Source organism: Copidosoma floridanum, unplaced genomic scaffold (assembly GCF_036245765.1).
Source record: "Copidosoma floridanum isolate Cflo_tuat_1 unplaced genomic scaffold, Cflo_Japanese_pri ptg000040l, whole genome shotgun sequence".
NCBI lineage: Eukaryota > Metazoa > Arthropoda > Insecta > Hymenoptera > Encyrtidae > Copidosoma > Copidosoma floridanum.
This window is the reverse complement of record NW_028321917.1, coordinates 7,239,735-7,267,192: the sequence shown is the minus strand read 5'-3', so window position 1 is coordinate 7,267,192 and position 27,458 is coordinate 7,239,735. Positions and strand designations below refer to the sequence as shown.

Here is a 27,458-nt window from a genome sequence, read left to right as displayed (position 1 = left end):
GGGAATAGAGAGTCAGCCACCACTTACGCGACGAACATTTGATCAATGAAAGCATCGTACTTATGTATATATGTGCGTTAGCTTGCGTATCACATTTGATTATGGGTATTTTCACTGGACGCAGCTTCAGGCGTTGAAAAATCGTGCTGCTCCGAGATCATTTCATATGTTATATACACACGCGAGCAGGTATACATACTTACGTCGAAACGCGCATGTGCATGCCTATACATAATATAGGTAGACACGCGAAAAACGTACTATTGAAATTAGCATTTCGTAAAAAATACCTTGCATATCTCTCTTTCTCTTGAGGCCGTATCGGCGAATTTATCGGATAGCGTTGCCGCCGTCGTCGTCCCCGATCTCGCTCGCAACTATTTCCGCGCGCATAAAATTACAGAATCAGCCTCGTAAACTAATACTCCGTCCGTCGGATCTATATAATTTTATCTTTGGCTCTCTCTCTCTCTCTCTCTCTCTCTCTCTCTTTCCGATATATTTATATTTTTATTATGTACGCACGCGCGCATTGATCGCATTTCTTCACCTGCCACGCTGTGTGCGGTGTGTTGCTGTGCGCTCTAGCTGGCCCCCCTCGGCCCCCCACACACATATTCAAGCTTACAGGTTTTCCTTGGCAATACAATATTTCGTTGGCTGAGACTGTAGGTATGCCTGACCGGCTGCCCACGTGCGGTGTGTATACAAAGATATACGATCATTTTTATACAAGCACCCTGTACTTGTATACAACAACAGTCGTTGTAAATAACAGCTCGAGTCGAGGGGGGCGGAGGGGGGAAATCTAACGTTTTTTTATCTTAAACGCTCTTGTCAATTGTAATTTACGTCAGAGTTTGGCGCGTACCTACTATATACGCAAGATTGGCTAATACCGCGTTTATGAAAAATTAATGAGCTATTTGTCCTATTTTTAATGAAATACACATATGTAAACATATTAGAGCTTCAAATGTTTATCTAACGCGCGTGTGTGTGTATGAAAAAGATAAATGTGATTTTTTTTTATTCTCCCCCTCTTTCTTTCTTGCTATGATGCTGATGGTGTTTTATGGGAATCAGGATATTTGCGCAATATGTGCGTACATTCGAGTACGTGTCGTAGTAATGTTGAATGGACTTGTAGTTTCATTCACGTATTAAATATCATGTGGAAAACTAATATTAGATTTTTAGTCTAGGAAAATCGTATTAACAACACCAGTGCAAAATAAACTTATCCCGTATCATATAAATGCATGTTTATTATTTACCTTAAATGAGAACAATATTTTGTTTACAAGTATTTATGTACAAAATGAAGATGTGCAGAATCCTTATTGTGTGTGTGTTATATGATGCCTTTCGTTATGACAATAATTAAGTATATTTAAGATTAATAGCAAGTATTGATGTTCTCCTTATTGATATCTTTATTTTTATAATTGTTTTATAATTTTATTTTCAACTAAGTTAAAAAAATTTTTTTTTGTATGTTTTGGTATGACTTAATGTTTACTAACAACAACTACTTGATCAATTGTCCAATTGTTAAAAATTGAAAAGTTAAGAACAACGACCCAAGATGCCTAGCTATATTCTAAAAAATAATTTCGCACGGATTAAAAAAAAAAAAAAAAAAAAAAAAAAAAAAAAACTTGCATGTTAAAAAAATTATTACATGAATACTATCGGTCGGCGTAAATACTGTGCGCGATCGCAGTCATTAAAAACACTCGAGCATAACAGCTCTCGTTCATACATAATTTTGCGCTCCAATATTCATCGATCATTTTTGCCTTCCTACATATACATACCCATATTACAAGTTTGAAAAAAAAAAAAAAAAAACATAATTGCGCACGACTCCCCTTATAAACACACTCACACACGCGCGTACAGAGAAGTATAGCATTTTCCCCGCTGCTAGAAAAGCAAATTGGGAACCGGCGAAGCTTGACCGAGCGCACCGACGCGACGACGCACTTCAATAAGTAATGTCGTTTTTCATTGCCCGGCCCAAGCAGCTCTTGCAAGTCTCTCTTTTTTTTCCGATCGAGAACTTATACCATATACACCGCGTATTACGCACCGCGAGGGGTAATACCGCTTCCGGCGTTTCTCCTCCGTAACAAGAGCGCAACTGACAATGAGCGATCGTTTATTGCCTCGATAAATATCGCTCGTCGCGCTCCCTCACTTTTTCTTCTACCATATTGTACAATGTAGTAATAATAGCCGATGCCATACATACTTATACACGTATACATGTCGTTGTAGGTACACGGGTATCGGGGGCACACGCGACTTTTTTAGGGGACTTAATTGGGAATCGCGCGCGCGCGTGTGTGTGTACATAAAGCGGGTGTACACGTGTTTTCCGTAATCGGCGAAATTAACTTTTTTCCCAGGCCTGCACGCTCTGCTCTTTTAACGATACCCATACACTGTGACCTTTACTCGTTATGTACTTGCTGTGTGTGTGGTTTTCACGAGAGAGTCTTAGATATAAGTACTTTGTGTCTCGAAGCAATTAAATTGGATTTTTTTTTTTTTTTTTTTCATAAATTCGCTTTGATTCAAAAGCTTTGGCCTGAATATTATGGCAAAGTGTACATGAGCCTAGTAGACCGTAATTTGCAGTATAATTAAGCACTAGGCGATTAATTTGATGGTTTTAATGACTTAAATGACGAGGCGCGCGCGCGTGCGATCCCACATTTCTAAAGCGCACGAATCCGGATAAAAATCCTAAATGTCGGAAATTAGGGGGATTAAAATTTTTCCCATGTGCGAGCAGGGAAAATAATAACGATCACGAATTTAATGCTTCGGTGAACTTTCAAATTAGTCTCAATCGTGTGGCTTGCACGCGTAACGGTTATACTTTTTTCTTGCTTTTTAGTTTCGAATCAAATTATGTATTGTTTATTACGTGCAATACATTGCCTCAATGTTGCATTAAAATCTGGATGATCTTTCGCAGCTTGTAAAATCATAATTAGAATGCAAGTAATTTCGTTCAAGTTTTTTTTTTTACTTACAATAATATTAGTGAAGCACATAAGTACTTGGACTCCTTGTAAGATTTTTTCCAATTAATCCTATAGAGAAAAAATTTCATTTTTTTCATTTACAAAGTAACACTCAATAGAACTTTTAATGAAAAAAACATTTTTATTTCTAATAGTTTTTATGCGTATGAAGCTCATGAATGTTGAACCCAAGAACTAATGACATTATTAATGGAGAAAAATACCAACTTGGAAGATTTTTTAGCTATTGCATATTTATGGTTTTCTATAAATTTGAGGAATAATATTATACTACTTATACTATCAAATAAACGGCCAGAGTTTTATAGACTACAAAACTTTGTTGTTCTAAAGTAGTGAAGTTATGGCCAACTACACATGTATATCAAATGAACTTATTGCATGTTTCAAATGCATGCAGTAATTTGATGTTATTACCATAGATACAAAGAATTTTACATACAAAATTTTTATTTCCTCATCTCTAAAATTTCGCCACATTCGATTTTAGTTTGCATTTCATCCTAAGTAATGTTTCAAGAACCCAAAACTTTGCAATACATTATGTAACTGAATGAAGCTTCTGGCGAGAACACCTCATACCGTGTTGGATGTGAACAGTATACGATAAAAACGCAAATAGTCATTCGATACATTTACATAGTATACTTCACCTCGAGCTTCACCTTTTGTTCGCCTTTATTTCACGAAAAAAAAAAACTCTAAACTCTACTCGTTACTCTAAACAGAGGGAGTGAGTGCCTATAAGAAAGATAAGTTTTGTCATCGTTTTTTAATAATACCTTTATTGGTGTATGTTTATCATAAAAAATCAAATGTAAAAAATTTTAAAACCTAACTAGAGTAACTAAACAAACACAATATTTAAACGATTAGTGTGTATGTAATATGGACTTTTACAATCAGCGCTTTATGTGAAATAAAAAATTCAAATTCAAACAGTTGGTGTTTTTTTTAAAGAGATAATTTTTTAAAATATCTTAAAAATATAATGTTATTCGATATTAAACTGCTTAAAAATAAAAAACATTATGTTGCACATGTAGATTTATTTAGTTTTTTATATATACCTACCCTTTCGCGTTGAATCCTCATTTTATATTTTAATATTGAGATTCAACAAAATGTTTTGTATAATAATTGGATTGTGTTTTAATAACATCATTTTTTTTTTTTTTTTTTTTCACGAGATCTCCCAAAATTTTCAGATCCACCACCCAAGTACATGCCACTCCGTCATCCCTGACTTAAAAAATACACAGTAAAACATACCGAGGGATAAAATCTCGTAAGAAAAAAAAAGACGTTCCTTATCATAACAAGAACATGACCGTAAAAACCAAAGAAGAGAACGATCTCTTGCATGTGTGTATATACTTCTCGTACTCCGCTTACCCCACGACGGAAGGAAAACACACGAGCTAAACGACGAGAACGAAAGCAGGACCCTTTGAAGTACAAAAACGCCAATATCCTCTTACATAATATATATATACGTAAGTATATACGCAAACATGGTATAAAAGTACCACTATTTCGTTAAATCTGATCGAGCTCCTGGGAGCTATTCTCTATATACTTACAATATTATGTATTATGTAAATGATACATCATACCCATAGTATACACTCATGCTTGAGCGCCATGTTATATAGTACTATGAGTATATAGACATCATCGTCGCGAGTCGCTAGCCAGTGAAAGGGCTTGAGTTTATGAGGTATATGCGCGAGCGCACATTGTGTAGAGTAGTTTCCTTTCAAAAAAAAAAAAAAAAAAAAAAAATGACTACAAAAACGTGAAAAAACAATTGGTTTCGTAAAAAAAGCCTCCTCTCCGAAGAGCAGAGACGCGGGTTTTTTTTCTTCTTTTACATATGTATATATACCAAGCCCGTACATGTCGTGTATAGTTGCGCTCGGATTTACCTGAATAAGTATGTACATGTATGATTGCGCAAAATGGAAAATAGCGGCGCGTGGTGACTGTATATACCGCGGAAAGACAGCCGTTTCCCTCCTCCATCTTCCTCTCTCTTTCTTTCAAGCGCTCCACACGTACCTACACACATATATGTACAGGGAGAGTAGAGTGAGCGCGCGAAAACACCGCCCACGGCAATTTACGACGCGAGTGTTGTGCCCTCCTCGCGTGTATGTGTGTGTGTGTGAGCAAAGGGAAATATATATATGGAAAGGAAAAAGGATGCAGCAACGGAGAGAGCAACTCTGGCTGTCTTTCGCGCTAATCGGCTTACGTATACGCGAGTCTCTCTTCGTTGTTTCGTCTATGTATCCCAAACTCTCTCTCTCTCTCTCTCTCTCTCTCTCTCTCTCTCTCGGGTGGAGGTACGCGCGTACGCACATAAACGGCTTCGGATTACGCGTCGGATTATTATAATATCCGATCGGCACGGAGCCGACGGCCTTAGGCGTATGTATATTGTATATATATGTGTCGCGCGTTGACTCGCTCTCTCACGATGATTCTTGGGGCCCGCGTGTATATATAGATGTATAGGTGTGCGTTTATATGCGTGAAGACGCGTCCATCACGTACAATGAGCATATATGTGTGTGTATGTATGTATACAACATATACACACGCGTGCGTGGTTAATCCGATTCTCTTTCCGCGGTGTCTCCGTCGAAAATTGCCCGAGAGACCACCGAGGTTTGGATTTGTGGTCTATCCTCTCTCTCTCTCCGCCCTCCTCCTCTTGCATATGCCCTCGATTAGCATATTTATTTTTACCCCATCTATACCTGCAACGAGAATTTCGGCTTTGATTGTTCCCGTCACCCAATACAACAAGTCAAATGTATGTTATACCGATCCGCTGCAGATGGGGATGATGGTTGATGATGGTGGTGGGTGGTGTCGTCTCGCGAAATACACCCTCGATGTGAGACGCGTACATTTATGTGATATGCGTATACGGTGTATTACTTAATTGTCACCGCCACCGGTGACTTCGACGCTAACTTTGTCGATCAAAGTTTCAACTGTAACAACCGAATAGGTATATATATATTACCTGTATAATATTGGTCTTGCCTGTGCTATACTATACATTCGTTGTCATCGTGTGCCATCGAGGTGGTGGTTATCGAGATTTTCTTTCCAATAACCCTTCATTGTTTATACTTTTCGCGATCGATTTACCTTTGTTTTATTACCACTTACTGTATATATAAATAATTGCTATATACACTGCAAATCGAAGTGTGTAACTTTTCGTAACACTTTTTACTCTCTTTTATCTGGGTAATTTTACGACAATTTTCAAGTGTGTATTTATTATTTATACACATAAGCATGTGTTGAAACATCACTTTTTAAGAGTGTAAATCACAAACGTACACTTAAAAAGTGTAAAATTACCCAGATGAAAGAGAGTAAAAAGTGTTACGGAAAATTACACAATTCGATTCGCAGTATGTACTCGTTAGACCTGTGTCTTTGTGGTGGCACAGCAATTAAATTTCAAAACCATCAGGAGACAATGAAAAATAACAGGTAACTATACAAATGTCCCGTTTATACAGATATTTAAATTGAAAAAAAAAATAGAAAATCCAGCGTGTAATCCAATATCATACATTTGCCCAAATCCCCCTGTTTCGATAGCATTCCTGGCCACCCTAAGTATTACATACACAACATTATCTCCATACCATCACCGAATAAGAAGAAAAAACGAGCGCCCGAGTTTCCTTTGAGCTCTCGTAAAATCATACGATGTATACATATATATATATATATATATATATATATATATATATATATATATATATATATATATATACCCCCGAAATTCGCGCAAACAATTAACGACGCTCGCTTCCGCGCGGCTCCCTCAAAAGCAAACTTCCTTCCCTAAACGCGCGCATACCAGCAGATAAGAGAGCAGCTTCCCCTCACCGCAGGTCCGTGCCACGTACTCGCTACTGCATACAGTATATATAATATGTACTTACTCAGCCTCCGTTCAATTTCATTAAAACCCATCTCTCTCTCTCTCTCTCTCTCTCTCTCTGCCTCATAAGATATCCACACGTATAGGTATATATAACAATGATGCGTCGGCAGAATTTTCCCCTTGCGCTGTTCAGTGTCTGTGTGTGCTTTGATCAAACTCCGAGTGCGCGCTCGAATGTTCCTCATCTCTCGTTACTTCTCCGGAAGCGCTGGAGGAAAGAATAACCCGTAGAGAGAGAGAAAAAAAAACGAGAGATGGAACGAACCAGGAAAAAAAAAATCTGTGGCGGGAAAAGTAACGACAGAAGAGCCCAGCGTCCGTACCGGCCTTGACGCCTCTCGGGTGATGAGTTTTGACGCAACCCTTTAGAGCGTTACGGCCCCTCCGTGGATATATATGAGTTTCACCCCGATCTTCTTCGTCACATCGTCAACCTCTTCGCTGGCACTGTCACGTGTGTGTGCAAGTACTTTGGAGTCGTAAAAAAAAGTGAGCTTCGCTTTGGGGCATCAGTGTTGGGAAGGGGGGGGGGTCCGACATGCATTAGAGGGGTGTATGGTGTTGGTAGATTATATGCGCGCGGGGGGAAGGCACGGGAAGAGGAAGCTATCGATCCGAGACAAGAAGAAGGAAGGAAGGAGTAAAAGGTGGATGGGTGTGTGTGTAGCGCCTCGGGCGTCTTGGCGCGTCATGCGGTGCCAGATTGACGGGGGGACCACGTATAGGTGCCCATGTACCCTGAAAAAAAAAAAAAAAGAAGCCGGCTCACGCTCTCATGCCCCATTGGACAAAAAAAGGGCCTGCATGGGGGGCGTGTGCGCGTGGAAATTTCGAGCTCGTTCCGTAGATCCCCACCGTATGTATACTATATGCTTTCCCTTTTTCTTTTTCAGAGTCTCGTTTGCGACGTTGCCGGATGCACATCGCAAGCATTAAAACGCGCGCGGATTTAACAAATCAAGTAGCGACTGCCCCCCCACAGGGCGCAGGGCCTGGACTGGTAAATAGGCCTAACCATAAAATAGATATTATAACCCAGAATTTAGAACAAAATCGCTAAAAAATTATGGACTCTGAAGAAATCGGAACCTTCACCCAAGTGAAACCGTCAAAATCAAACAAGCGTAAGATCGCTGACACCCCTCTGCAAATTGAGACTACGAATAAGTACAGCATCCTAGACAAAGAAAGAGAGGATGAAAGACAAAAAACCAACACCAGCAGCACAAGCAATGACAACAAAGACATTCAAGATAACAAATCACCTCAAAAGGGCATCCCCCCAATTATAATCCATGGCTACATGCTAGACCCAGAAAAATCAACAGAACAATTCAAAAAAGTCTGTTGCCAGCCAATACATTATAAATTTAGAAACAACAACACCTACATCTATACTAGCGCCAGAGCCGACTATGAACTCATCAAAAGCCATGCACTATCCAAAAACATCAAATTCCACACATTCTCGCCGTCCTGGAGCAGCAGTAAGAAACTAGTTCTCAAAGGCCTACCAGCACAAGTCGAGGAGCAAAACATCATAAACCAACTAAAACAACTCGACATAAACTGCCAAACTGTAACCATAATCAGAAACAAACTCGCACCCACACTAGACTACCCAGTTAGAATGCTTAAATTTAACAGCCAAACAAATCTAAGCGAAGTACAAAAAATCAAATTCATAAGCTACACGAAAATCTCATGGGAGTATTACAAAAACAAGAATGCCCAAAACTTCGGCGATGGCTCAAGCAATTGCAACCTCGACCCGAGATGCGTCAAATGTGGCAAAATCACCTAACAGCAGAATGCTCAAAGACAAAAGACGAAGAACCAAAGTGCGCAAATTGCGAGGAAGCCCACCCTGCAAGCTACTCCAAATGCAAAATGATTCCTAAACCCAGATCCAACCCAAAAATCACACCCAAGGCCACAAACAAAACAGCCGCACCGCCCAAAGTGGACACCAAAAACTATCCACCTCTACCACTCAAACAATCATCTAAAAATACCCTACCAGACCAAATTACAGAAATGGAAGATATAAACAAATTCATTAAAATAGTAGAGCTTATGGAAAAATCAAGGAAATAATAGATATCGATGTCCTGCTAACTAAAATGACTACACTAGCCCAAACTCTTAGAGTGTGCGAGCCTGAGGGTAAAAACCCGATTGCACCCAACATACACAAAGATAATAAAAATTAAACTAGCATTTTGGAATGCAAACAGTCTCATGGGAAAATGGGATGAAGCAAAACATTTCATGCATACAAACGACATCGACATCATGGGAATTGGTGAAACTAAATTCAACAACAGCATCAAACTTAAGATGGATGGCTATTTAATTTACAGAAAGGACAGAACATCAAATGGAGGCAGAATCCTCATTTTATGCAAAACAGCTTTAAAGCACCACGCCATCATCACAAATACTAAAATAATTGAATCTATAGGTATAAAAATTGAAAATGGGCCTTCTTTTATCTCAGTGTACTGTCCACCACCAGACAGTAAAAAGAAAATCAAAAACGACATCACAAAAGAAGAACTTAACACACTCTTCGTGGAGCTGCCAAAAAATAAACAAAAATGGCAGAACTCTATACAATTACACCACTACCAGACCAATTACAATCATAGATCCGGGAGTACCCACCACTAGACCATATACAGCAAATGCTGAACCTACCACAATTGACATCGCAGTGGTCAAAAACATCCGAGAAGGTGCAACAATCCAAGTTCTTGACGAACTTAACTCTGACCACCTATCATGCATACTGACTCTAAATTCCAAAAATTCCAAACAGAACAACAACAATAACAGACTAAACTGCAGAAACACAGATTGGAAAAAATTCCATGATATTCTCCAAAACTCAATGGTCATAAATAACAAAATCTATAACAATCTATAACGATAACTGTCTCTGGTACATGACGAAGGCTTTAACCAAAAAAGTCAGCTTTAACATCCCACCACTAGAAAACCCGCAAAATCAAAGTATAGCACTATCAAGTAAGGAAAAAGCAAAAGCACTAGCCACCAACTTCAAACAAATCCACAAGCTAACTCACCATTTTGGAACACCAGAGCTTAATGCAGCCACTGAAAACGCAGCCAATGAAATCAAGAATAGCTATCATGACAACTCAGAAATAACCATGGTCACGCCAAACGAAATCAAACAGCTAATAAGAAAACTTAAAAAAAAACAAGGCACTAGGTGAAGACCAAATCTCTAATATAATACTTAAAAATCTAGGTAACAAAACTTTAATACAACTTACACATATTTACAACGCATGCCTAAGACTTGCCTATTTCCCTAATATCTGGAAAAAGGCAATAATCCTTCCTTTCCCTAAACCTGGGAAAGATAGCAAGAAAGTAATATATTACAGACCGATCAGCCTACTGCCTACACTAAGCAAGCTGCTTGAGAATATTATTCTAAATAGAATGAGAAGCCATGATCTAGACAAAATATTCAGCGACCCACAATTTGGCTTTCGCAAAGGCAGAAGCACTGAAATGCAACTAGCTTAGCTAATCTTCGAAATCAAAAACAATTTCAACATGAACAGACACACAGCTGCTCTACTCTTGGATGCAGAAAAAGCCTTTGACACAGTCTGGCATGCCAGACTAATACAACTCCTTAGCGAATATAACATGCCAAATCACTTAACCAAAATAATAAGCAGCAAACAGAACCTTTACGGTCAAAGCCGAAAATGAAAACTCAACAATCAAACACATAACAGCAGGTGTACCTCAAGGATCCATACTAAGACCAATCCTATACCTGTTTTACATCAACGACATCCCACATGACTACGAAGCCAAATGTGGACAATTTGCAGACGACACACTCTACTACAGTCATTCATGGAGGAAAAACAAAGCTTTAACCTACCTGCAACAACACTCTCCACTACTAGAAGACTAATACTTTGAAAGCAAAAAAAAAAAAAAATAAATGAAGCAAAAACAGAATGCATACTATTCAGCAAAAACTCCAAATCACACCAACCCAAAATAACAGTCTTCAACGAGGAAATCGCAGTCAGCAAATGAGTCAAATACCCAAATACCTCGGTGTTACACTGGACAGCAAATTAAACTTTAACAAACACATAGAAAACACAGCCCAGAAAGTCAATGAAGCAATTGGAGCACTGATCCCGATCAAACTATCATCAGGCCAGCAATGCTATATGCCTCCCCAGTCTGGAGCAACTTAATTACTAAAACAAACTTGGTCAAACTCCAAAAAATTCAAAACAGGTGCCTAAGAATGGCCACTGGAGCTCACAGAAGCACGAAAATTCACATAACTCCATGAAATCACAAACATACCCTATCTCAAACAGCTTCTAAAAGAACGCAGCGCCAAATTCTATTCAAACATCCGCGTTGAATCAATTAAGTACCTCACAACACTTCGAGCAGAAGATATACCTTACAACATCAAATACAAGCTTCTAAACATAACGAAATCAGGATAAAAAATTTTTTTTTTTTCAGTACCAATCACCAACCAGAACTAAACTTGCCTAGCAAAAATTTGGAAGTTTAATGAAAACAAAACAAAACACAAACAGACATAACTACTGCATCAAAAAATCAAAATTCTCCCGGGTAAAAACGCCTCTAAGGCGCTAGGAACAGGGACCAAACCCTAAAACTCGACTCTCAATGCTCGAACACATTAACAATCCAATAACGCCATTTTCTCAGATCAGATCAGATTTTCTTTTTCACTCTTCTTTCTCTCCCTCCGCTTAGCTGATGTCACTCTCTCTGTGCGTGCGTGTGTGTGTACACCGTGGGTCTCATGGAGGAGCGCGCGCGTGAGAGGATTGTAGACTGTAGATCGCAGGTTGGAGGAGAGCGACCACCGCGCGCCGAGGCTCCCTATTCTTCCCTCCTCCCCCCTTTTTTTTTATTTCGTGTCTCGGCTTTTAAAGTGGTCGTTTGCGTGTGCGCGTTAAGTACCGAAAGTACGGGCGGGTCGTGTATGTGATTTATGCCGAATCGCGTGTGATGTATATAGGCTCGGGATGGATTTATTCCTCCTCTCGTCATGGGGTTTTCCTGTGTGTGGATGATGCATCGTGCCTTTTTTTCGGGAGTGATATCTGCGCCACTTTTTTTTTTTTTTTTCTATCAAAGTGCGAGATTTCTGTACACCCGACTAGTGAGAGGTCGAAGAGTTTTTGGGGACGCAACAATGGAGGAGGGACTTTACTGCCCTTGGCAGCTGGAGATAGTGCTTTTGATTAAAATGTATATTGACTTACTTATTTTTTATTAAGCGATGCTTCACTTGCAAAAGATGTACATTTTCGTCAAAGGGTTATACAATGCTTATTGATATGGTACGCATTTTCCCACTTGTAAATGAGGGAAGGGATAGATAATGCGTACAATGTAAATCAAGTTAAAGTATAGTAGTATGTACAATTTTTCACAGCTTTGAGTAGAAAAGACATTTATATTTACGAACGTACTTATTAAGGACACTTTTCTCTCTCTTGGGTGTAGATTTTCTTTTTCTTTCTTTTCCTCTTTTCCTCTCCGCCCTACGTTAATGCTCGTGTAAGTATAGCTCCTCCTACATATAAACGATGGTACACCGACTAATCTATACCCAAGATTCGAGAGATCTAGAAAAAAAAATCTATCGTAGATGAGTATATGTTAGAATGGAGCTCCTGATATTGATTTTTAATCGTTCGGCTATTATTGTTTCCAGTACTCGAGAGAAAAGGAGAAAAATAAGTATAGTATCGGAGGAGAAAAAACCAACTTGCACACAAAAGAAAATTAAGACACGGATAGATAAATTTCTCAAAGTGGTTGTTAGTGCAGAGACAGGCGTACTATACGGCGCATCCCACGCTCTCGGCCTATTATAGTTACGTTATACAAGCGCACGCACCCGCGAGGAGGAGGAATCAAAAATTACAAGACGCGATTACGCGCAGGCGTGTATGAGAGCTCATCGAGTCCAGCCGGCGAGAGATTACATATAATCGCGTCGAATTGAGATAAAATATGCCACGAACGAGCTATTTGGGGTAAGCGGGGGGGGGGAGGGGCCAATTGTGATAACGTACATATAGGTGGGCGGTGCTAACTCGTAGGCATGCCTGCCCGCTCCTAATTAACTATACCGCCGGTATCCGTATGAATACCCACCAATGACCGCGATAAACACGCGATCGACACTACTTGGGTGTGGTGGTTTCTTTCTTCTTTTTTTTTTTTTTTTTCTACGCGAACGATTATTTTTTTACATGCTGCATGAAAGCTTCGTGCACTCCTTGTCCATCAAATATTATATAAAAGAGTCGCCGGGCACGCGGTGGAACTTGTAATATTAATTGATTCTGTTTTTTAGTGTGTATATAGGAGCACGCGCCACCCAGACGACGCTCTGTTGACTCTGCTCTCGTTTCAAGGGAGTACCCTTCCCTTCCTCGGATGGTACGATGACGACCTAGGGTTCTTTTTACCAACTTCCCCTCGAATCTTGCGGTGATTTGCACGCTCCTTCCTCCTTGGCTGCAAGTCTTTTTTTTTCTGATACCTCGCGGGAAACGGTTACACTCTTTCGTGTAGAGTATTGGGAGTAGGCTGTATATGCTTAGCGTGAGTGTGTATTAAAAAGCGCGCCCGATGTGGATATTCATGATTTATCGTTGTTACTGAGTAAGAAACACGCGCTATCCAATCATTGTTTTGTTGTTGAAGCTAAATTATTGCGTTAGCGTGCCCACATGTAGGCAGTAATAATAGGGGAGTAGTTCCCTCGTGGGAAATCTTTACTCTTTTTTTTTCCATCTCCGTGTGTCATTGTTTTGTTGAATTTATGATCTTACATCATTGGTAGAATAGAGGAATTGGCGTATGGTCTTTCGAATCGCGAAAAAAATAATACCATATATCTTGTGAGCCATTCCACTCGACTGTTTAATCGAGATAGAATTGTTTTTTTTTTCGTTAATTAACTGAAATGAAATCTTTTTCATCTGCTCCTTTTTAATCGTATCTTATACCTATACAGCAAACTTCTTTGTCACGTTTTTCATAAATTGAGCTCCCTTGCCCCCCCCCCTACTGTTCAGTCCTTACATTGAGATATACGAGTTATGTAAGATTTAGCTGCAATGCATACAAATCAAACGCGCAGAAATATCCAAACAATATGGTTAAAAACAACGAGCGCGAAGTTTCCATATACCCCCCTCGACCCTCCCTTCGGTATGGGATAAAGCACATACGCACACGTGAATTGCTCCAAAGCGCCGCAAACGCTTTGTATTTATAGACCCTTCGCGAGGAGGAGCCCAGAACCATCAACGGCGTCGTTCCCTTCCTTCTCCACCGGTGGCTCATCTTCCTTCCCGGGATGATAATACATCCGGCCCCCCGAGGTATTTAATAAAAAATCCAAGAGATAGAAAGAGGGAGCCCCGGAAGAGACGACAATTCGGAGGGGAGAAGCAGTGCTGCGCTATAGTCGGTCTCCTCCTCGCCACCCCGGCTCTCGCTGCATTATTAAAACGAGACCACCCGCCCCCTCCCGGTTCCAACCCCTCCTCGCCCTTCTCTCTCTCTCTCTTTACAGTCTGCGAGTCCCGCTGCTGCCGCAAAATTACGTCACGCGAATTAATCTCCCCCCCCCCCTCTCTCTCTGTACCACGGGTTTTCATTACATTTCCTTACTGTACAGGTATGCCGCGTGAATAGTGATTTTTGTCGAACCTTGATTACCCTGGGAGATATTTTACACGCGTAGGAGAGTTAAAAAAAAAAAAAAAAAAAAAAAAAAAAAAAGTCAATCCAACGATTTTCACCGCTATACGTTAGTTGACGAGCTGATAAAATCACACGACCGAGTGGATCTCGATATCTCACCTCTCTCCACTACCGTCGTCGTCGTCGTCGCTCCTTTTTTTTTCCCGCAAGCTTGGGTGCTTCGGTCGTCGTCGTTTCCGATTTACTTGCTTGCTCTCGGGAAAATCTGCTGCCTATAGGTGTGTACCTGTTCTTACACGTTTACCAGTGCTCGACGACATAATATTGGGTCGCTCGTCTAATTATTTTTCAAGATAAAAAGTACAGAGTAATTATCACGTGAATTAGATGAACGAGCAAAAGGTCGGGGGGAGGGGGTGACCATAATCTATATTTTTTGCACCGGCAATCGATTAGGGAGAAAAAATAGGCCATCAGACAGAAAGCTCCGGTAGACAATTGATAATCGAACTTTCGTTTCACTCGATCCTTTCTCGATCCCTTTGGTGCACTATTTACATCAAGTGGAGGAGTCATCGCGCGCTTCTTTGCGATTGGAAAAGCGCTCCCGAGCCGGGCGCTCTTGTAATTGAATGGTGTTGTTTACCGAGGGGTGGTGGGAGAGGAGCACCCGCACAGATAAAAGGGAGGCACGTTTCTTTCTCTCCGTGTCTTTGTCGTCGTCGATGGAATATGCAGGTGGCGGAGTGTAATGGGAGTACCGCGATTACTTCTTTTTTTTCTTTTCTTTTTGCTTTTTTTTTCAAGCTCTACTCCCGCAGTGGATTGCATTTTTAATTAAAACCAACCCCCACAGTATAGTTTCACTATATTTACGCGTTCGTACGCGCAGTAATGGAAAATATTGAAAGTCAGAGAAAAAAGTTTTTTTTTTTTTCCCTAATGGTACGTGTTTTGCGTGTGGACGCCGATGGTGTTGTAATGAAATCAGCGACAAAGTAACAGACCGTACCTTTTTTCCCTCGCCCCCTTGCAAAATTGGCAAACTACGGAAGTAACTCATTTTCCCCCGTCTTGGAGCTTTCACCACCGTTATTCTCCCTCCTTTCGTCTCTCGCGCCGAAACTTCGCAACTCGAGCCGACACCCTCACTTGAGAGAGGAAAATGGCAAAACTCGATTAACACTTGCTAGCTCGGCAAAAATTGCGTTATTTCCCGGCAAATTCCATATCCCGATTCCCCCTCCGAGATCTTAAGAGCTTCCCTTCTCCTGTTTCCTCCATCATCGGCCTTGACTGCAAATACAGGGCACTTTGCCACAGTTGCTCTCTCTATCGAGGGCTGCACATCACATATATAGTATGTACCTCTCCGGAACATAAAAACTGCAGTATACGATATAGGTATACCTTGTGTGTATGTGCGCGCAATAAAAACCGAGGAATGGAAGAAAGAGAGAACGGACCCTAAGAGACGTCACTTCTCCGTCTGCGGTTGGAAAATTCAGATGTGGTGTGTGTACGTTGTGTTCATGCACGTGCTTTTGGCTTTTCGTGCTTATGGGGGAGCAAAGGACTATAGAGAGAGAGAGAGAGATGAGGGAAATAGCAAGCAAAGGAGTTCGCTGTTGGGGGAAAATTGCTTTCGGCCGCTCGGTCGGTGGAAACGAGTCTCTCTTATTGGGTTAAATTCGGCAGAAACGACGAGAGGTGCAGCGGCTCTATCGCCCAATGATCGATAAGACGGCGCGGCGATCGATCTCTCCTCGGGCGCGTTTCGATTTCTCGCTCTTTTTGTATTTTTTTTTATTTTTTTTATTTGTCGAACCGTGTATATGTACGCGATCTCGAGAAATCTGCCTCTTCCCCTCTCTTCCTCGTTCGATGCGAGTGTATGAGAGAGATGGCAATCTACGGGCTTCGGACAGACTCGACGAGTCCAATAAATTTCTCTCCTCCTTCTCGGCTTTCGCGCTCGAACCGATCGTCCTCCTCCTCCTCCTCCTCCCCGTCGCCGTGTTAATTTGATCGCTGCTTGCAGTAGTGTATATACGCTTCCCTTCTCGGATTTACTCGACTCTTTCGTTGTTAGTTTTTTTTTTTTTTTTTTTTTTCCAAGTACCCTATACACTTGGGTGCGATTCCTCACTTTCTTCCCACAGTTTTTTTCACGGTGATTAATTTCATCCTTGTCTTTCTGTACGTTGATTCAAAGCTCTTTTCGCTGATCCGTGGAGAGAACCGGTGGTTTTTTTTTTTTTTTTTTTTTTTTTTTTTATATTATAGTGCTCTACGTCCGGCTCCTTTTTAATAAGGGCACTACTATGGGCACTTAGCACTTGGGAGAAGGAAGGGAAGAGGGATGGGAGGCCTCCCATCACTGGGATGGGGGTAGGGGGGAATTAGGCAAATTTGCTGCGAGAAGGTCGCCTTAACCCTCCTCGAGGAGCATTGCGTGGTGAAAAAGCACATGTGAAAGACACAGAGGTACTTTGCCCGTAAAAGTCGCACTGGCCGGGAATTGAACCACGGTCTCCCGCGTGCCAATCCACGACCTAGTCGACTGAGCCACCGCGCGCTCAAAACCGGTGGTTTATACCATACAAGCATGTGTCGTGGTGGGTCTTTACGGGGTGAATCACGTGGTTCCGTTTTGGTATCGAGTATTAGTAGAACTGTCAAAGTATCTTCTTTTTTTTTTCATCTACTCGTTGCACAAAAATGTCCACTTTTCGTGCACAAATGCACAAGTTGGGTGTACACAAGACAAAACATGTAGCTTTGCACACACTGACTCTCAAAATATTCAACGCAATGGGGTTGTTCCTGAGGCAATTCGGGAACTTTTCTGTTTAAGAAACTTCCTTAGGGTACAGAAAAAAGCCATTCCAACTTTTGAACAATTAATTATTTTCTTGGAAGAATAGCTGACCGAGCAGTGAAAGCAAAAATTTAAATTTTTCTCAAACCTCGATACGGGTGGAAAAACTGTGAAAATCCAGGCTTCAAAATTAAACCAACTCTTGTGCTTCTACGGTGAATAAGCTCAGATCTTGTACATATTGTTCTGATGATCATAGCTTAAATTAATGTCCCAGCTTCAAAGTTTTGAATTCAACATAAAAAAAAGAACATGTAATAAAAAAATAAGATGTGTTTCTTATGCCTAAAGCCAGTTCTAAAAATCGCGATCTTTTGTGACGTACAGTATCTAGAGCCTTTGTAAGTTCGCGCCCAAGACTCACCTCTCACGGCGCATGAGCAGCGGATACAGAGTATGATGATCATCACCTTTCGGCAGCGGGCCCGAGCGTTATCAGCTCTCCCTAATAAACTAATAAAAGCACTAATAAACGGACATATACTTTCTTCCACGTGCATTCCCCTTACACCCCCAAGCTCCACAATTCCCACGTAACACTTTCATATAAATGTAAAAAATGTAAAGTAATGCATCATATTCTTATAAATGAGGCATGTGAACAATAAAATGCAAAATAGCAGCTAATTCTCCGAGGTTCCTTTCCTCTTACTTTATGATGTGTGCATCGGAAAAATATGTATAACTTTGCGCACTGAGTCTCAAAACAGTATAGGTTTTCGCAAACCAGGCGATTGTCACTCTCGCGTAAAGTGTAACTCGTTGGTTGTATGTCTTTTGTTACTACTATTTCGTAAAATAAGTAAGTTTACATTTGTTTTTATGAAGATTGGGGCCATAGCTTGGCGTCGACGGCCAGCGTCCATGGTTTGGTTGGCCCAGTGCACAATAAACTGGCTAGTTGCAATTTAAGAGTGACCGTAGCGTTTGGCAAAATTGTTATCGGTTAACTAAAAATATTGTCAAAAGTTGGATTTAGCTTCTCTAATCAGTCGTGTGTTCATGTAACTCTCGTAAAAAAAAAGTAGCACTATACATATCGCCTGATATGAAATCAATAGTTTTATTTTTAAAAATTTTCACGTGCTTTTTTATTCATTCTAGGTTGGTTAAGATGAATCACGTTGTTTGCTTGGTGGGGTTATTAAAATTTATAAACATTAAATCCTTAAAAATATAACACAAACACAATCCACTGAGTGACAATATTTGATTGAGTTAATGTTACGTAGAGTATGCTTACTAAATAATTAAATACTTATTGAATTAACTAACTATAACAGTACTTACAAACAGTTTATAACTAGTAAAACAAAATAAAACTGTTTATCAAGAGAAAGAAAAAAATATGTCGCTCGAACAGGGAATCGAACCCTGGACCCTCAGATTAAAAGTCTGATGCTCTACCTATCTGAGCTATCCGAGCTACCTACGGGAGATATCTTCCCGTGCACATTATTTAGGGCGCTTCTTCTATTTCACGTTATTTCACGTTATTTCACGAATTTACCATAGATGTATATTTTTGTTTAACGTATGATGAACAAAAAAAAATGATCAAAACTAATGATATATTTTAGATTTATTATTAATTAACCGTTGCTATAATATGCACGTGGTGAAAAAAATACTCGTCACGCAGCGCATGGCACTGTCGAGTGCGCTGATCGAGTCGCCATGCGGGTACGGTTGGTGTAGGAACACATATATACCTTGTTATTTCGTGAGTATCTATACACGACATGACACTTGTGTGTGTGGCTTCCCTTCTTCACCTAAAATAAATGCGCTTGCTTATACATGGAATCTTACAAGTGATATTTTTTCTATTACGGGAAAAATCATGTTTTTTTTAATGAAAAACACAAAATTCATCCATTTATTTATGTAAACGAATTAAATTAAATGCTGAGTGTGACGTTTGAATAGTAATAACTCGGGCACACGTCACAATCAACGAAACTAAATTTTACATTAAAATCGCGTGAAATGATTATAATTTGAAGAAAAAAATGAACAAGTATAACAATTATAAATTGTTATTTTAATCACCTAATAAATAATTAAACAAACAAAAAATAATTTCACAGCTTATAAATCGTAAATCCGTCGATACGCTTGGAAGAATATAAATTTTACTAAAAATAACATTTTAATCTTATCATAAAAAGTATGGTTGCTCCCTTTGCTCCTATGGTAATCAAGGCTTTTCCATAGTATTGGAAATCAAAGACCATGGAGATAATGTAGCGAATGTGGCTGTCGTCCGTCCCATACATTGATAAAAAATAAAATAATCAAATGAAACATCTATTATTTGTTGATCAAGTTTTTTATTGCAATCAATTTACATTCGATCAATCTTCACTTCACCATAATTCACCTTTTGAGTGCTTTTAAAAGATAAATTAAAAATTCAAATACCCAACACGTACACCCACGAGCAAGCACCTCTTTCGAAAAGTTAGTTGCAATCCATTCGCAAATTAATATATCCGTCCAGAAAAAACCGAAGATAAGACCATATATTACGTTTATCCCGGTTTATCCATAGAGTTTCGGTGACGAGTAAAAGAGCATCTGCGCTCAGGCATACTTATACGGTATTGCCGTACTGCGATTGCGACCCATTTGCTCTCGCATAAATATGTGCATCTCTTCGAATCACCAATTTTTATTCGTGCCGGGTCCACTATAATTTTGTAAAAATCACCCAGAGGTGAGGAACGACTGATAAAAGTGACTGGGAGTGGATAGAAGGTGGTGTGTATATATATTGTATCCGTACAAAATAAAGGAGGGAGGCTGCGTACCTCAATTTGTCCACAACGTGGGCTTGTTTACAGAATTAACTTTTGCGTCTTACGAAATGACATTTATACGTGCGTCCACATAATTTCCAAGTTGTTGACAGCCAAACAAAATGAAGTATCCTTTGTCAACAAGGTCTTTTTTTTAACACTTGATTAAATTTTTCGTGCCTGCATGGATATAAGAGTTTGATTCCCGCACTAAAGTATAAAATACAATAATTAATCAGCAAACCCTCAACTATCGAACTCACTGGTTGTACGCCCAACTCACAGTCACCTAATTTATTGATCAACAATATTTTTTTTTTTTCTTTTCAATCCAAACCAATTATTCAAAATCCACATATTTTCAAGCGGAATCGACATTACGAAAGCGAAATGAGAGAGAATATTTGCATAAATCACACGCGCACTGAAAACTTTTCCTCCGCTCGTTTCTTTTTACGGCTCCAGAACTATACTCATACTTTATGAGACGTAAAAGTATTTTTATTGCCCACAAGCCGGTAGGTTTAAAATAATTTACGATTTTTTTTTACTGCGCAACGTCACAATTATTTCACCTCCAATGGTCACATTGCACATTTATTTTGCGTTAAAATTAAAAAAAAAAAAAAAAAAAAAAATACCATCATCACCATGAACTTTTATCATTATTTTGTTTTTTGTTACAGGTAAGTCGACTAAGCATCCCTTAAAACGACGGCACCTCGAGGCTGACATGTTTTACTGCTGCCGGCGTAACGGTTTGTTAAATTACAGCTTGTATCCAACGATTTTTCACCAAATACCCTCATTATATCCACCGAAACAATAATAACGACATAATAGTATACCTAATAGCTCGTACAGCCTCGGCGTTTCATTCGTCACCGAGCATCAAGTATGATTATTTTTGTGTGCAAGCGACGAGACAGCCACTCACAAACAATCTCAATCCCTATTCATCAGAAAAGTACCACCACGTCCGCGTCAGCAAAAATGGCCCGTCATCCGCAACATTACGTCCCTCCTCTCCGGAGCCAGACAAAAGAAAGTGGGCCATCGTTGTGGCGGGGATTAAAGCGATGCGTGCTCTTCCAGCTCCGAGTGCAATATTTACATAATGCCCAATTCTCTCCCGCGTCGGAGTGCCCGTGCACCACATTGTGTGTCCTCCTCCCTTCAGGTTTTCCCTCTTGACTCACCGCGCCAACATAATATCTGACCGGGTTAACTTTGCACTCGGATGTCTGCGTAATCGAATTCGACACCTTACTCGATTAGATAACTCGAGCATCTGTACACGCGCTCGTGCCTACTGCGTGTATATGGGGGGGCTGCTCCCTCAGCGACACTTTGCACGGAGCTTGCGATATTTTATTATGTAGGCGCGCAGAGTTACCGTGATTGACTGTCTTCGTGTTGGGGGGGGAGAGAAAAAAGCCACTTTTGATTTGTTAATGTCACCTTATTTTTAGACAGCGTTAAAACCGTTTGGCTAAATTAACAAACAAATTCTGGCGACTGTCTTTTCCCAAATTTGGTTGACAAAGTCTCCCCAAAGTTGAATGATATGATGCATACTGCGAGAGTTGTTTTACTTTTGGTACATTTTTTTCAATGATCTAAATTACCTACGTATTTTAATATAATTTTTATACGTACATATCACCTAAAATTGGATGGTTGCATTGGCACTTTTTTTTCTCTTAGTTACCAACTCGTCAAAATTCATCATAGCATGCAAATTCGAGAAAATCTCAAACTTTTCCGCAAACTTGAAAGCGAAAAGCATGAACTTTCCAATGACATTTGACATCCGTATTATTTTAACTTTTATTTATTTATTTATTTTTTTTTTTTTACTTGAGTCAACAAATTACAAAATACATTTAAGTTAATCCGATTAATGTTTCCATTAGTGAAATGAACCAATGAAAATCCATCCGGCTCGATCAAATATTCAGCCATCGCGGATATCGGGACCCGATAGCTTATAATTACTCCGGTGAGTGACGCGGTATCGCGTGCACATGCGACTAATTGGCTTAACAAAATGTAATTTTACCGTATAAAGAGACTTTTTAATTAATTTCCACTCTGAAAAACTTTTTTGATGCTTCATCGATGAAGCCACGTGATTCTCGATTGCGATAAATCGCAGCAAAAGTTTCTCACGATGCGAACGCATTAAAAAGAAAAAAATCTCTCCCGACACCGATATATCATCATCCAAAAAGGTACACCTACTTGTATTATCTCGATTTCAATGATCCAAACCTCGAATCTCGAAACTATTTCAATGTAATTACCCTCTCCTCCCCCCCTAAAACAGCCACTCGCATATCATATATACATACACCAATGAAAAATCGGCAAAGTTTGTATTTATTCCCCGAAAACGCCATTAAAACTTTCTAATCTCCGTAAGCCACACTCTCGAGGAGAGCCACCGCTTTCACTGTATATACCCATGCACACCCGTATAATAATAACCACCGAGCGTGAATTACTTATCGCGCCGCTAGCTACTCCCACTAATTAAAGTCGAAATATCTCTCAACTCCGCAGCTGTCGATACGTACACATATATATACACTTTGTTTTGGTTTTTTCGCTCTTCGCGTTATTAAATTTCCTTCAATCCGTGCGTTCAGCCGAATCCACGTTGGCTGTGTACTGCGTCGCAAGTCGAGCTTTCGGAAGCACTCGGTTTTCACCGTATTTTCACTTAATCAGCGTATTGTTCCGATCGTCAATAATCCATTCGGTATTGTATACCTACTCGTGGAATCCAGAGTTTGGAAAAAATACTGATGTTATAATGTATGGGTGTAATTTTACATTGGCTATTGGATTTGGCAAGTACAATGTAAGGGAGTGCGCGCAGCTTAGTTGGAAGAAGAGCTTTTGCATACCTACCTATATCGATGTACGCACTTAGGAGGAATATCAAAGTGTCTTATTTAGACACACGTGTACGTACGCTCAAGTAAAATCCACACATAACACTCACATTTTCACGGGTAAAATAAGTATAAGGGTATATGTGTGCAGTAGCAACTCTGCTCTGTTTGTACCTATAACTCATGATGTGTTTTGCAAAACGAGAACTATACCACACACACAAATATATATATATATATATATATATATATTTGTGTATATATATATATACTCTGTTGCTCATTGTGTAGTTGCATACACTTATCAACAAGAGCACCAAGCTGTTACCGCTGCTGATGTATAAATGTAAGGTACAATATTATGTTGTAGTGTAGCACGCACAGCTGTTGGTCCACCATACTGTTGCGCACCAACTGGCGTCATGTGGATAATGTACACAGGATTACATAATTTCCCGAGGAGAAAATTACGCTCGTCGCTCACGCACGTCTAAATCCTGCGATGAGGGTAATACTGTATACATATATATATATATATATATATATATACATATATACGTACCTGCGTCCTCGTTGATGGGTTTCCCTCCTATCATCGGCTTGTGTGTATTTTCCGGCCTGCGGTGCTACTACTGAAAGCTGTGGATGATGCTACAGGGTTCACAATATATTTATTGTATATACGTACCTATATACATGTACACAGGTACACATAGGTGGGTGGGGGAAGCGTCGTCGCGTCGCGTAATTAGCAACGCACGGGAATCAACGCCTGCAGCGTCGATTAAAAGCCGAGCGAGCGAAGGAAGCTTGCACCTACCTCTATATACCACCACCCGCTTTTCCATTTTCCCGAATGAACGAACAGGTGTGTATATGTGCGTGTGTGTTGGTAAGCGCGTTGAACGTTTTTTTTTTGTTCGCTCGACACTTTTATGACAGCTCGTTTCAAGCTCAAATCGTATATGTGTACTCTCTCTCTCGCATGTACGTTCGATCGATTAGTCAAACTCGGGGAAAAGTTGTTGCTTTGCTCCCGCGTATATCCGACGGATTAATTAATTTTTCCGGCGCTCGCGGCTGTTTATTTTCCTCTGCTTTTCCTTTTTTTTTTCTCCTTTTTCGATAAATACGGCAAATATATAATATAGCCTTCGTATACCTTTGAGTTTTTGTTGATACACACGTCACGGATATAATTATAACGAACTGACGGATCTCGCTCTCGCGTTTACCTGTACCAATGAACGAAATGAAAATCGCTCGAATTATTATTCCGGCCTTTCAACTGATCCCTCTCTTCTTGCGTGTTTGCTCTATACACGTACTTACTATAAGCTTCAAAGGATGCAAACGAAAACCTGTTGGGGGGTTCCTCTCAAACTTTGGAAGCTTTGAGCGAGGCGATTTTTTTTTTTTTTTTTTTCTCTTGTAAAATTTAGTTATTTCATATCATTGTGTATACGTGCACCGGAAATCGACAAAGGACATTCGAGCCAAGTGGAATTGAATACAATAGTTCGGAGAACAAACTTATAGCTAATATGTGTAGCTCGATGTATAGGATTTATGACGTTCTTGACACCTTCGATCGGCTGATGAAAAAAAATCGCGACGAGCAGCCGAGAGCTTTGTTTCCAAGTGCCATTACACGTAACTCGATATTTCAACGCCGTAAAATTTCATGCCTTCCGGAAACAAAGAAAGAAAAAAAAAGGTAAAACCTACATCAATCAAGCCGAAGTGTTATTTCCTTGCTTTTTCCGCGCTTACGCTCTTTTTCCCCGACAAACGATCACGAGCTCTCCGGTCCAGTCGACGACGACTAATTAAGTTAACTCGTGTGCCAACGACGCACTATTTGTACACGCAGTCCCGCCAATCGGCGAAAATCTAATTTTTTTCCCCTCTTTCCTCTCTGGCGTCGCCCACGATCAAACTACCCGGAAAATCAAGAGCCCCAGTGGGGTTCAACGATCGGCTCGTTGCGCGGAAACTTTTGCTGATGAATTTCGAGAGAAAAAAAAAAAAATAATTAGCTATTGCCGGGCTTGAGTAGAATGAACTTGAAAAACAATTTTTTCTAAATAATGTGCATTTTTTTGCTAAGAAAAATTATGTCGTTATTCACGGAAGGGTTGAGCTCGTATGAAATTTTTCCGTAATTTCCACAGTTTTTAATAAATCATCAAAGACTTAAAGTCATCAAAGGTCTTGAGCGACTTTGAAATCTTTCGTAGACTTTTAAAAGTATTTCGCAAAATTTAAAAAGCCCTCAAAATTTTTATGCGACTTCTAGTGGCTTTTAAATATTTTCGAAACACTTACTATAGTCTTTGAGCGACTTTTAAGTTACGAATAGTCTTGGACGACTTAAAAACCTTTTAATGTCTTTTGTAAACTTTTAGAGACTTTCATAATGTGACTTGAAATGATTTTAAAAACTTTTTGAGACTTTCGTAGTCTTTGAAAGACTTTGCGCGACTTTTCAAATTCTCCATGTGGCTTTCAGTGACTTGAAAATACCATCGAGACTTTTAAAACCTTTTTCAATCTCTTTTAAAGTATGCAGCCCTTCACTGCTTTAATATAAACTAAGGAAAATAAATTTTCTGGCAGATAAGTGCAAAATATTTTGTATATCCACTCAATTATAAAATATTGTAAACAAATTAATATTCAAATACTTCTAATTTTTCTTTTCTTTTTTCTTTCAAATCGTAATGTATTGTTAATTATTTAAGTATCCCTGTGGCTCTCTATAAATCACGACCATTACCATCAGCGCGGTCATCGAGATAGAGTTGTCAGTTGAAATTTTCCTCGCACATTTCCTCGTCAAAATCAGCAATACATACGAAAAAGAAAAAAAGTAACCAAATGAGCGCGGAACTAATTGACCGGAGGCACGCGAGAACTGATTCACTGATTCGCACAATCAATGGTGGTTTCTCGGCACAACTAAAAAAAAAAAAAAAAAAAAAAAAAAAAAAAACACGACTACACCCCACAGCGAACAAAGTTGCCAAGCGAGTTCCAAAATGGCCGCAACGACAAGCACGAGATCGCAAAATCGTAAACATCACCACGGAGGATGGTAATAAAAAAAAAAAAAAAAAAAGCTCGAGCGAGCCAGTCCGCGTTATCGCTCGGGGAGCGGCGGAAACGCGATTATGACCTTAATCACGCCGACGACACCGCGGATGCACGGCACCCCACCGCCAACGTACACTCCGTTGTTGTTCACGTGGTGGTAGTTGAAAAGCCACAGCACGCGTTTTCTCGGGCAGGTACGAGGTAAGCCCATGACGTTCATTTTTTGATTGGCCGTGTACACCCGTGTGTAGAGGCGCTGATTGATTTTAATTTTATGTCGTGTATACGTCGTCTCGTTTTATTGGCTCTGTTCAGCAGGTATGCGTATACGCTTGTGCTGGAGGGCCGAGCTCGTTTACAGTCTTACTCGCTCGTAAAAAGTCGAGGGGGGCTTCGGTTATTGAGGCCCGATCAGTGAGACACGCTCAATGTTACTCACTTACCTGTTTTTCCGTTTTGATTGGCTCGAAAAATATACACACACATATATATATTTTAGTATAATGAAGTTATCCGCTTCTTATTTATCGCACTCTTTACGCGCTCGTGGTCCACGAAATTGATATGTCCCGTGTACTCGTTTGCCGTAGACGTTGCAACATTCAATTGAACACATGTTATCGATTTTTTTTTTATTCATTATTATTATTAAAGGTGCTGTAGTATTTTTTACTTTTGAAAAAAAAGAGAAAAAATTATTACAAGAGTACAAAGGTTTGAAAACACTTTTTTTTTGCCGCGCATAGACAATCGTTCGCTCTTTGTACATACCTTTCTTAGAAATTATATAGGTATACGAAAACACACAAGTTTTTTTTTCTCACAAGTCTTTTGTTGAATACCATAAACATCAAAGATCTCGGTGCAAAACGTCTCTCTATTCTACCATTTATTCTTTTTTTTTTTCTTCTCTTTAAATCTTAAAACCACATGGAGCAGATATATATTTATCGCTAG

The 27,458-nt window shown here is 39.7% G+C and overlaps 1 protein-coding gene and 1 non-coding gene across 5 annotated transcripts in view; one reads left to right on the top strand and one right to left on the bottom strand.

Annotated features, from left to right (window-relative positions):
- The window catches only part of fra (neogenin protein frazzled), a 111,320-nt gene that overhangs the window by 23,153 nt on the left and 60,709 nt on the right, over positions 1 to 27,458 (top strand). The window lies entirely within an intron of this gene.
- Positions 19,057 to 19,130, bottom strand: TRNAK-UUU (transfer RNA lysine (anticodon UUU)). Its single transcript has one exon. It is a non-coding gene; the product is annotated as a tRNA-Lys (tRNA).